The 11026-nt window shown below is 40.1% G+C and overlaps 1 pseudogene; it reads right to left on the reverse strand.

The window, feature by feature from the left end:
- Window positions 1–2756: 2756 nt before the first annotated feature.
- The window catches only part of LOC102869420, a 47007-nt pseudogene continuing 38737 nt past the window's right edge, over window positions 2757–11026 (reverse strand).

Here is an 11026-nt window from a genome sequence, read left to right on the forward strand (position 1 = left end):
GAGCTTAAAGCCCCTGATGGCTCTGGGTGCTGACTCTCACCAGTGGTTATGGATGAAGTCACAGGCGATTTTCAGCCAGCGCCGAATAAAATAATATTTTACGTAGATGTTTAGGACTCATTTTTCTCAGCAGTAGTGTTGTCTTGCTCTCTCAATTTACTGTGAAAATTAACTGAATTGCTTGTTTAAATGTTCCAGAAAGACAGATCCAGAATCTCAATAAATGTTGGTTGACTTCCCACTAACGCAGTGTAGATAAAGGGTCATGATCAATTGCTGAAGAATTAGCATTGTCAGTCTAAAATAGCCTCGAAATGGAACTAAAAATATATGCTGTTACAATGTTTATCAAGTCAACTGTGACTCATAGCGACCTTATGAACAGCAGATCTGAATCTTGCACTGCCTTGTGCCATTCTTCCCATCTTCAATACCCACAGGAGCCCCTTGTTACAGTCACCATGTCAATCCATCTTGTTGTGGATCTTCCTCTCTTAACATTGAACATTCACCTTTCCCAGTATGAAATCCTTTCCCAATAATTGGCCCTTCCTGACAACAAGCCGAAAGTATGTGAAACTGAATTTCCTTACCCTTGTCTCCAAGTATCACCCTGGTTTCACTTACTCTAGAAAAAACTTATAACAATTGTTCTCTTGACAGTTCCCGGGATAGTCAGTACTCTTCTCTAACACTGTGAGTCAAAGCCATTCATTCTACCATCATTAATCATGAGCCAACTATCAAATGAATAGTAAGTAATTGAGAAGATCATGGTGTTGATCAGGTGTGCCTTAGTTTTTAAACTGATATTATTATTCTTCTGTATGCTGGAGAAGTATGTGAGGGCAGATTTTCCCACTGCAGTACTTCTCTTGATTTATTTTAATTTTTTAAATAAATTTTTTTACTTTGTGATTTTTAACAAGTTTATAGAAAAGTTAGATTTTCATTGATTCTTTGTTACACATTTTACTCCTTCTCCCTCCCTTGCCCCTCTCCTAGCTCAAGTTTTTTAAAAAAATATTTATTCATTGTTGTACAATTACCAACCTTCTCCCGTCATCCTAGTTCTCTTTGCAATGTACCTCTTATTCTGGGCTGTTGTTGTACATATAATTCCTAATCATCTAGTCTTTTTAAACAGTTCTTTTCTTCATCTGTTCCAATGCAATGGTCAGTATCTATCTAAATTTATCCTATTCTCTTCCCTGCCACCCCCATGTGAGGCCTGTTGTATGACACTGGTGCTATGTAGTATTTTTCCTTTTGTGACTGAGATCTTTTACTCAGCATGATGTCCTCCAGGTTCCCTAATGTTGTGTAATGTTTCACAAGTTCACTATTATTCAGTGCTATGTAGTTTTCCATTGTATGACTATACCATAGTTTTTTGATCCATTCATTTTTTGATGGACACTTAAGTTGCTTCTATCTCTTTGCTATTGTGAATAATGAAGTAATACACATGGTTGGGAGTTCTGTTTTCTTTAGAGTATATTCTTAGTATGGAATTGATGGGTCAAATGGTATTTCTATTTCCAACTTTTGGACAAAGTGCCAAACCACCTCCAATAGTGGTTGCACTATTTTACACACCAACCAGCAGTAAATAAGAGTTTCAATCTCTCCATAACCTTGCCAACATTTATTGTTTGCTGCTCTGTTGAACTTTACTATTGTTACTGGGATGAGATGATATGTCATAGCTACTTTTATTTGTATCTCTCTGATAGCTAGGGATTTTGAACATTTCTTCATGTACTTGCTTGCCATCTGAATGTCTTCTTTGGTAAAGTGTCTGTCTATATCCTGTGACCATTTTGCTATTAGATTGTTTATCTTATTCTCGTTGAGATGCTAGAGTGTGCTATAAATTGTAGATATAATTCCCTTATTAGATATGTAATTATAAAATATTTTTTACCAGTCTGTGGTTTTCCTTTTTTACACTGTTGGAGAAGCTTTTTGATGTGTACAGGGAGATGATTCTTACATGATCTCATTAATCTATTTTGTTCTCTCCTGGTTGTAGGTTTTTTCATTATTCTTGGAAGACTGTCATACTCTAGATTAGGGCATCTAGAGTTCTTCCAAGCTTTCCTGTAATGACATTTATAATCTTTGGTTTTACTCCTAGGTCCTAGTTGGATTTTGTGTATTGTGTGAGGTGTGGGTCTTTCTTGAGTTTCCAGCAGATGGTTTTCCAATTTTGTCAACCCCATTTGTTAAAAAGGCTGTCATTTTCCCACTTAATTGATTTCATCTCCTTGTCAAAATCAGTTGAGCATAGATAGATGAGCTGACCTCTGGGTTCTCAATTCTGTTACATTGATTTATGTGTCTGTCACTGTACCAGTACCACACTCTCTTGACCACCACAGCTATGTAGTATGATTTGAAATCAGAAAGTGTGATGCTTCATACCTTGTTTCTCTTTCAGGAGTGCTTTGCTTATTCAGGGTCTCTTTCCATTCCAAATAAAATTGGAAATTGCCTTTTTCATTTCTTTGAAGAATGGCATTTGTATCTGTATTAGAAATGCATTAACTTGTAAATTGACTTTGTTATAATTTTCATGATATTGAGTCTTTCTATCCATGAGCATGTATATCCTTCCATTTCTCCAGATCTTTTTGTTTCATGTAGTAATGGTTTTTGTTTGTTTGTTTATATATATATATATATATTTTTTTTTTTTTTTTTTTCCAGGAAGTTCAATTTACTGGTGGTGCACAGGTTAAGACAGGGCAGTGCTAACCAAGGTCTTCAGAATGCAGGGCTCACCACTTGTCCAAGAGGCCATGACCGGGGATGTATTTCACTCCACAACCATCTGGAATGAGGGTTTTTTTTTCCCTGAGCCATCATGTTTTCAAACTCGTTAGCGTTAAATTTTGTAAAGCTCCACTTCTTGGAGATATGGATCTTCTGGTGCTCAAGGAATATGAATTTGCCTCTGTGGAGGGCCTCAGTAACATGCTCCTTGTTTTGAAGCTTGGTACAGATGGATGTAATGACCTGGCCAATGTGGACCCTGGCCATTGTACTTTGGACATTTCCCAAAGGCACCTCACATACCTGTCTAGAGCCTATCAGCCCCAGCACAGGACAACATGTTGTTGAAGAGAACTACAAGGAAAGAGTGTAGCCACATTCTGATGTGAAAACTATCTTTGCCACAACTTTTCACCAGGTACTTGTTGACACAAATATGGGCAGCCTCCAGGGCTTCTGAAGAGCTGCTCATATGGCCACAGAGTGGGAACTCATCCATTTTTACCTTCTTCTGACCTAAGTCAAAGATGCCGGTCTTGGCATGAGGAACACCTCTGCAGAAGTGTGACCAAGGGCTTGTTTTTACAATACCAGTAACACGAGGCAGCAGCCCATGACAACACCAGGATCTTTGCAGGGTGTGGAAGGAAAATAGCTGTAGTAATGTTTTGTAATGTTTTTAATATAGGTCTTTTGTGTCTCTAGTTAAATTTGCTCCCAAGTATTTAATCTTGTGATTAGCTGTTGTGATGAGTACTGTTTTTTCTTAGCTCCTATTTTGTATTCTCTTTATCACTGTAAAGAAATTGATATTTTCATGTTGATCTTGTATCTTGTTACTTTGCCAAATTGGTCTACTATGGTTTTCTTGTTAATTTGCTGAATTGGTCTACTATGGTTTTCTTGCTCAGTCTTTATAGTTTTATAAGTGTACTGCCATATCATCTCCAGACAGAGCTACTCTTACCTCCTCTTTGCCAATTGGATACCTCTTATTTCCTTCTCTTTTCTTATTGCTTTGGCTAAGACTTCCAATACAATATTGAATGGGAGATGAGATAATTGGCACATCTCTTGATTTCTTGTCTGCTGGTAAATAGGACATTGATTACAGATGCAAGAAAGGAAATGTTGACAACTTCAATCTTTTATCTACCATTGGCCAAGTGGTAAGGATTTTCATTTTCTTTATGTTGAAATATAATCCATATGGAAGGCTGTTGTCCTTGATCTTCTACAGCAAGGGCTTCAAGTCCTCTCTACTTTCAGTGAGCAAAGTATTGCCATCTACATAATGTAGGTTGTGGATGAGTCTTTCTTCAATCCTGATACCACATTGTTCTTCTTCAAGTCCAGTTGCTTCTTCTTCATTTTTTAAATTTAATATTGGTTTACTTATAAGTTCATATACATTGTTTTCTTTAATTATTTGTTCAGCATACAAATTGAATAGATATAGAGAAAAGAGAGACACCCTTAAAACATATAGGAGTTTCTATATGTGATCAAAAGCCTGGAGGGATACAGCATGGACTAACTACAGACAGAATTCATTTGGAATTTTGATACAGAAGTAGGGCCAGTCATTGGCTAAGGTTCTACTGCTGAAGAATATACTCTATAGCCAGTTTGAACTGGGAGTAGACAATAAGGATCCTACAGGAATTCTACAGCCTATCACCAGGAGAGCAGGGTTCTTGGTAGCATAATAGTTAAGCTTTCAAACCAAAAGGTCAATGGTTTGAACCCATCAGTCACTCACTGGAAGAACAACTCGCTGGTCTAGTCTCATAAATACTTCAGTCTTGGAAACCTATGGGGCAGTTCCACTCCATCCTATAGGGTCCCAATGAGTCAGAATCAGCATACAACATTCACATAATCAGGAGAAGCTGCCTTCACCAAGGAAGGTGTTACTCAACCTCTACACCATTGTAGGTTTTGATCAGTGTCATCACTAGGAGAGGGGAGAGGTTGGTTAGACTGCACCAGACAATGTTGTCGCAGGAAGTGACAGAAAAATGACAGTCTATCAAAATTTTCTACAATGTTGTTTCCTCTACTATAAAATTGTCCCTGTAGTTGGATATAATAGCAAAAAACATTTTTTTTAATGAAGCCCAGCTTACATGTTTAAATATACCTGCAAGGGTAAAACTCCATGCTGATTTACTAATGAACTACAATACTACCCCTAGAACACTAGAAAATTTGACGAAATTGGTCATTCTCATTTTAATTCAATTACAGTGGCACATTAAGTGACATGGTTTTGCCTACAGATACTATAGACACACACTGTTGTTTTTGTTGTAGCCAGTGTTTTAAAAGTTGCTGATTTTGTCAAATTTTCTGGTGTTCTAGCTATACTATTGTGGTTAAGTAGCATTTGTATACTTATATCACTAACCTGTTTGGGGAATAGAATGGTCATCAATGGAAAAGGAGTAAAACTGTAAAAAGGTTTCTGCTTTTAAAGGCTTCTACAATTCTTAATGTTGCAATTAATAATTTTGCAAGTCAATGTAGAAAGATTTTTTTAAAAACTATTCTTGTTACTCTTTGTATAATCTAACAATGATTACATTTAGGCATATTTTAACAAATATTACATTTAAGCAGTTTAAAAGTATATTTATCATATGTTAGTAAATTATAATAATCATCACTAAAAAATCTGTATGCTCTAGAACAGAGGATGAGGTCCGTGGAGGTGACTGGAGTGTGTGATATTTAGTGACACTCCTGGATCTGACCCCTCCTACCTCCTGATTCTGTTGTGTGTACCACTGAGTCCACACTGACTCACAGCTGACCCTCCAGTGGGTTTTCAGATGGAGTATATCTCGTAAGTAGAGACTGTCTCTTTTCCGCAGAGCAGCTGCTAGATTTGGAACGCTTGCCTTCGTGTAGTGAAACTCCTTACCGCTAAGCCACACCCTGACCCTGGCCCTGGAATGAAGTCTTGTCTCCTCTGCACAGCTGGCAGCAGATGCCTTCATTCTCCTGAACCACCTCTTACCGACTCTCCTCTGGACATCACCTCTCTCACCTGAGTGGCAGGGAGAGCCACCATCTGTCAGCTGGGCCTATTCAATGTGCGCTATATCAGATCAGAAGGCCAGATTTTGCTTTATTTTGTTTTGTTAATTGTAGGCCAAGTTGTCACCTAGAGCTTAGCAAAGGGCATGAAAATACCCATAAATTACCCATCATGCAGAGGTGATTTTGATATTCCTATCGGGAGTCCCTTTATGCTCAGATGAGCGTGCAGTATTTTGCAAAGGTAAGCATTCCCAGGAAACTGCTAATTATTTGAAACTAGGGTGTGTGGGTGACTGCAAACAGTGATTGACAGGTTCCAGGAGTGAGTCCAAATGGGCCATGAGTTTACAGCTGTTGGTGGAAGGCCCAAGGAGCTATGATGGTGTGATGCCTAAAGTATTGGGCTACTAACTAAAAGGTTGATAGTTCTAACCCATCAGCCAATAGACGGACAGTCACCCCTCATAAAGACCTTGGAAACCCAATGGAGTATCACCATGAATTGAAATTAACTCAATAGCAGTGGATTTTAGGTTTGGTAGAAAGTCTGTCCAGAAATCATTTTCAGATGCAAATGAGTTCTTCTGAATCAGAAGTGGCTTGTTGTGACAGCAACAGGCAGAAGGAGAACCCTAAGAACTTTTATGTCTTTTACGTGGATAAAGATGACTTGGGCAGTACTGTTAGTGAGAAATTACACTGCTGGCTAGGAGGCTCTGGATGGCACAGAGAGTTATGTGCTCACCTACTAACCAGAAGATTGGTTCTGTATAGACTATGCCCAGAGGAGCCCCTGAGGACAAGCTTGGTGATCTGCTTCCAAAGACCACAGGCACAAAAACCCCACAGAGCTCAGTTCACCTCTCTTGCACACCAGGTGGCTGTGAACAGAAACCTACTTGACAGCTATTTTTGTTTTGTTTTAGGGTGATGGTAAGAGTCACAGGCATCAAAGACACAGGACATTCTAGAGCATGGGAGGAGAGGATATTCAACCTCATAACTGTCTCCTTTCTCTTCTTTCTGTACTCGCAGCTGTATCTGCTGATGATCTCCGGCTACGGGGTTAAACATTTGCCAAGTTCTGAGTCAATCTCAACAGGCTAAAGGCAAGGCCTTTCACTCATATATCTTCTTATCCCTTCTTTTAATCAGCATACACACTGTGACAAGCATTGTTCAAGGCATAAAGGGATAAAAGGATGTGGAAGACATGGCCCCTCCCTCTAAGTAGCTCAGCACCTAGGGCTGGAACTAGGCACAAAAGTAGCACTAATCAAGCAATTTGTTCTTCCAGGCCCTGCCCTGCCTGAGTCAGTCTCTGCTTGATTTTAGCCTGTCCAACAAATTCTATCCTGATAGGCTCCCCTTGCCAGGCTGATGTTACCAGTTAATGCCAATGTTTTGTGTCTAGCTTTTAAATTATGGGATTATCTCTCATAGAGAGACAACTCAAAGGTGGCACCTCCCCAGTGGTTCGAGTCCATCTGCAGCTCCACAGGAGAAAAACAGGCAATCTCTTCCTATCTGACATATGTTGTTGGTGGTTGTCATCGAGTTGTAGACAACTCATAGTGACCCTATGAACGAAAAACCTGAACACTTGTATAACTCTCATTGTTTCTCCAAGTTCATAGAGTTTCCAGAGGCAAGCTATTTCGGAAGTAGATGCCACTCCTGCTTCCAAATCTGATAAATTTTGTAAATCCTTTGAAGGATTAGCTATAAAGTGATCTTAGTGGCAATGGGGAGGGGGTGTGTGTTTTCTCACAAAGGAAGAAGATAAGAACGATGAAGGAAAGAGGTTTAGCCTAGTAAGAGGGAAAAGGTATTAAAAGCAGCTCTGGAGGCCTAGTGGCAAGAAGCTGTGCTGCAATCCTGAAAGCACACAATTTGAGGTCACCAGCTGCTCTCCGGGAGAAGGATGGGCAGTCTTCTCTTGTGAGATTGGCTGCCTCTGAAAACATGCCAGAGGGTCAGCTATGCAATCCGTATGGTACACAACAACATGTTATTGAATTAATTCCTATTCTGAATCACATCAACTCTTAGGTTTGTGAGGCTGTAAACCTTAACAGCAGGAAGCTCTGGGGGTCTAATGGCAAGAAGCTGCACTGCAATCCTGAAGATGTGCTGTTCAGATCTACCACATATTCTACAGGGGAAGAATGGACAATCTTCTCCTGTGTGATTAGCTGCCCCTGAAAACCTACTGAATCAGGGTCAACTATGGGTCTGTTAGGACTGGGCAATATACAACAATAACAAACTTTAATAGGTGTAAATATTTGTGGGAGGAGACTGGCAACTTTTGTAGAACAGCTGGAATATTGAAACCACCAAAGATGCTTGACCTATTGGCCAGTTGCTTGATATATTACAGACTACACTACCAGAGCTCCTTACTAAGAGAGGAGGTACAGGGGCAGAAATGGGATATTGTCATAGGACATAAAAGGAGGTAAATGCAGTACATCTGTTTACATCAGCATCAATATTATCTCACATACTCATATTTATTGCTTTCAGGTAGGAACTAATAGCTGACCTGCCATTGGGTTTTTGAGGCTCTAAGTCACATGTGAGGAGATTCCCCATCCTGTTTCTTTGGAGCAGCTGGTGTATTCGAACCACATGCCTTTGGGATTGCAGCACAACTTCTTATCAGTAGGCCACCAGAACTCCCTTTGTTATCTAATGCTACTTAAATGCTGACATTTTAGTTAAAATTTTTTTTTAAATGCTGACATTTTCATGAGGGACAAAAAAAAAAAAAAGGAATTTCTTATAGAAAAAAAAGGGGGGGGGAATGTAAATCTATCAGTAGTGCATACTATTTAAGATCAGGGGTTTGAAGTCAGGCCAGCTGGAATTTAAGCCAGTGTGTAGGCCAGGTTATAAGGAACACTGCCCAGGATCCTACTCCTTTGAAAAATCTCCCTACCAACACACACACACACACACACACACACACACGTGCGTGAATACACACTTTAGAGTGACTTTAAAAAATAAAAAAGTGCCCTCTGATGCTTGGGACCATGGCAATGCTGTCCAGGTGGGATATCCTGAGCCCAAAGAGGATCTGCATGAGCCCTGGTCCTCACTTTTCACCTTGAAGGTACTCTCTGAACCTGTTCCTGTTCAGTAGGTCAACTAGCTGCCTCTTCTCCTTCCCGCAGGAGTAACCTAACATGCCTACTGACTGGTATGATGGTATTTCTTTCATATGAGATTGGGCTTCTAGGCAGTGCTGATCCTCTGGCTCCGGATGACTCTCCTTCTATCCAATAGAGGAGGAGTTCTAGACTCTGGCCTACCCAATTGTACTACAATTGTAGCCTCTGGGATACTACTGATCCTTGGGTTTGAGCTTGGTGTGGCTTTGTCTTGAGGCTCATGTATCACTGTTCTAACCATTTTCCTGCCTCCAGGCTGCTTTTGGAACTATTTTTAAACAGAGGAGGTTTAATGTGTAAATGTTATGGCAAGAGAAGGCTGGAGGATATAAAGAAGATAAACTATTGCTGGTGGCCTAGTGGGTAAGGAGTTGTACTGCCAACCCAAAGGTTGTTGTTGTGATTATGTGCCGTTGAGTTAACTATAACTTACAGCAACCCTATGAACAACAGCTCTAAACCTTGGCCTATCCTGAGCCAACCTCACACACCTGCCCCCATTGCCACAGTCATAGTGTCAACCCACCTCATCTGGAGTCTTCCTCTCTTGCACTGTCTATCTACTCTTCTATGCATGGTGTTCTTCTCTAAGGACTGGCCTCTCTTGACCACTTGCTCAAAATAGGTGAGGTGAACCATCAAAATCCTTTTCTCCAAAGAGCAACTTGATTTCACCCTCCACAAGACAGACCTATTTATTCTCTTGGCAGTCCATGGTATGATGAATACTCATCTCTAGCACCACACCTCAAAGGCATCAATTCTTCCCTCATCCTTAGTCATTGTCCAGCTCTCAGATGCATAGCATGTAATTGCGAAGACCAAGGCTTGGATCTGGTGCACCTTAGTCTTTAGACTAGTACAGTTGCTCTTTAGCAAAAGTCTGTCCTTGACAGATTTCCCCAATACAACTAGTCTTTTGATTTCCTCACTGCTGGTGCCAACAGTATTGACTGTGGATCTGAGCAGGATGAAATTGTTAACAACTTCAACATATTCTCTATAATGATGTTGTCTATTGGCCTGGTGGTGAGGATTTGTGTTTTCCTGATGTTAACATGCAATCCAGTCTTTGGATCAAGGCTGCGGTCCTTGATTTTCTGCAATAAGCACTTCAAGTTCTCTTCAGTTTCAGCGACCAATGTTGTGTCATCAATAGGATGCAAATTATTGGTGAATCTCCCTCAATCCTGATGCCACATTTTTCTTCATAATGTCCTGCCTCTTGAATAAAGACCGTAAGGATTGAAAAGGTATAGGGAGTGTTTGCCTTGGTGCTTCCTTCCAAGCAAGATCAGCAGCAGCTCTACTGGCATTACCTGCAAAACTTTGGCCAGGGTTCCTGCTCTTGTGTTCTCACAGACTAATCCGCGAACATGCACTCAACACATGCTGCCAATGTTTCCATTATTAGCCAAGGATATAGGTTTTATCAAGTTGGACTAAATTATCTTCCTCGAATGGCTTAGCCAAGATGTCTACATGACAAGAAAAAAGCCAATTCACTGTATATAAAACAAAATTTTAATTATGACGATGATGATGTGTGTGTGTGGGAGATTTGGAGAAAACATTCACCCCTAATGCATTCCTTTCTTGATTAAGGTACACCAGCTGCTTCTTAAGAGAAAGATGGGCAATATCCTCCAGTGTGATTTGTAGCCTCTGAAAATCTGCTCGAAGGTCAGCTATCAATCAGTTCCAATTCAATGGCACATAACAACAAATTACTAGTGGAGAATGAAACTAGCAAAAGAACAAGGACATAGAAAAGACCAGAGTCTGTGTTAGTCTAGTCCACTTAGAAAGACTGAACTTTCTTCTCCCTAGAGCAGGAAAATCTTCTGAAGGAGCTTGAGCAGGGCTTTGCACTTTGAAAAAGAATCCTGACTGTAATTTGTAGTGTACAGGAACAGGAGACATTATTCAAAGCAAGAGCAGTAGTTAGAAGTGATACTGGTGAGAAATAATAGTGACCAGATCCAATGTGGTAACAATACCTGTATTGAATGAATATATGTTGA

Source organism: Elephantulus edwardii, unplaced genomic scaffold (genome assembly GCF_000299155.1).
Source record: "Elephantulus edwardii isolate Elephantulus edwardi_28Jun2011 unplaced genomic scaffold, EleEdw1.0 scaffold00044, whole genome shotgun sequence".
NCBI classification, from domain to species: Eukaryota; Metazoa; Chordata; class Mammalia; order Macroscelidea; family Macroscelididae; genus Elephantulus; species Elephantulus edwardii.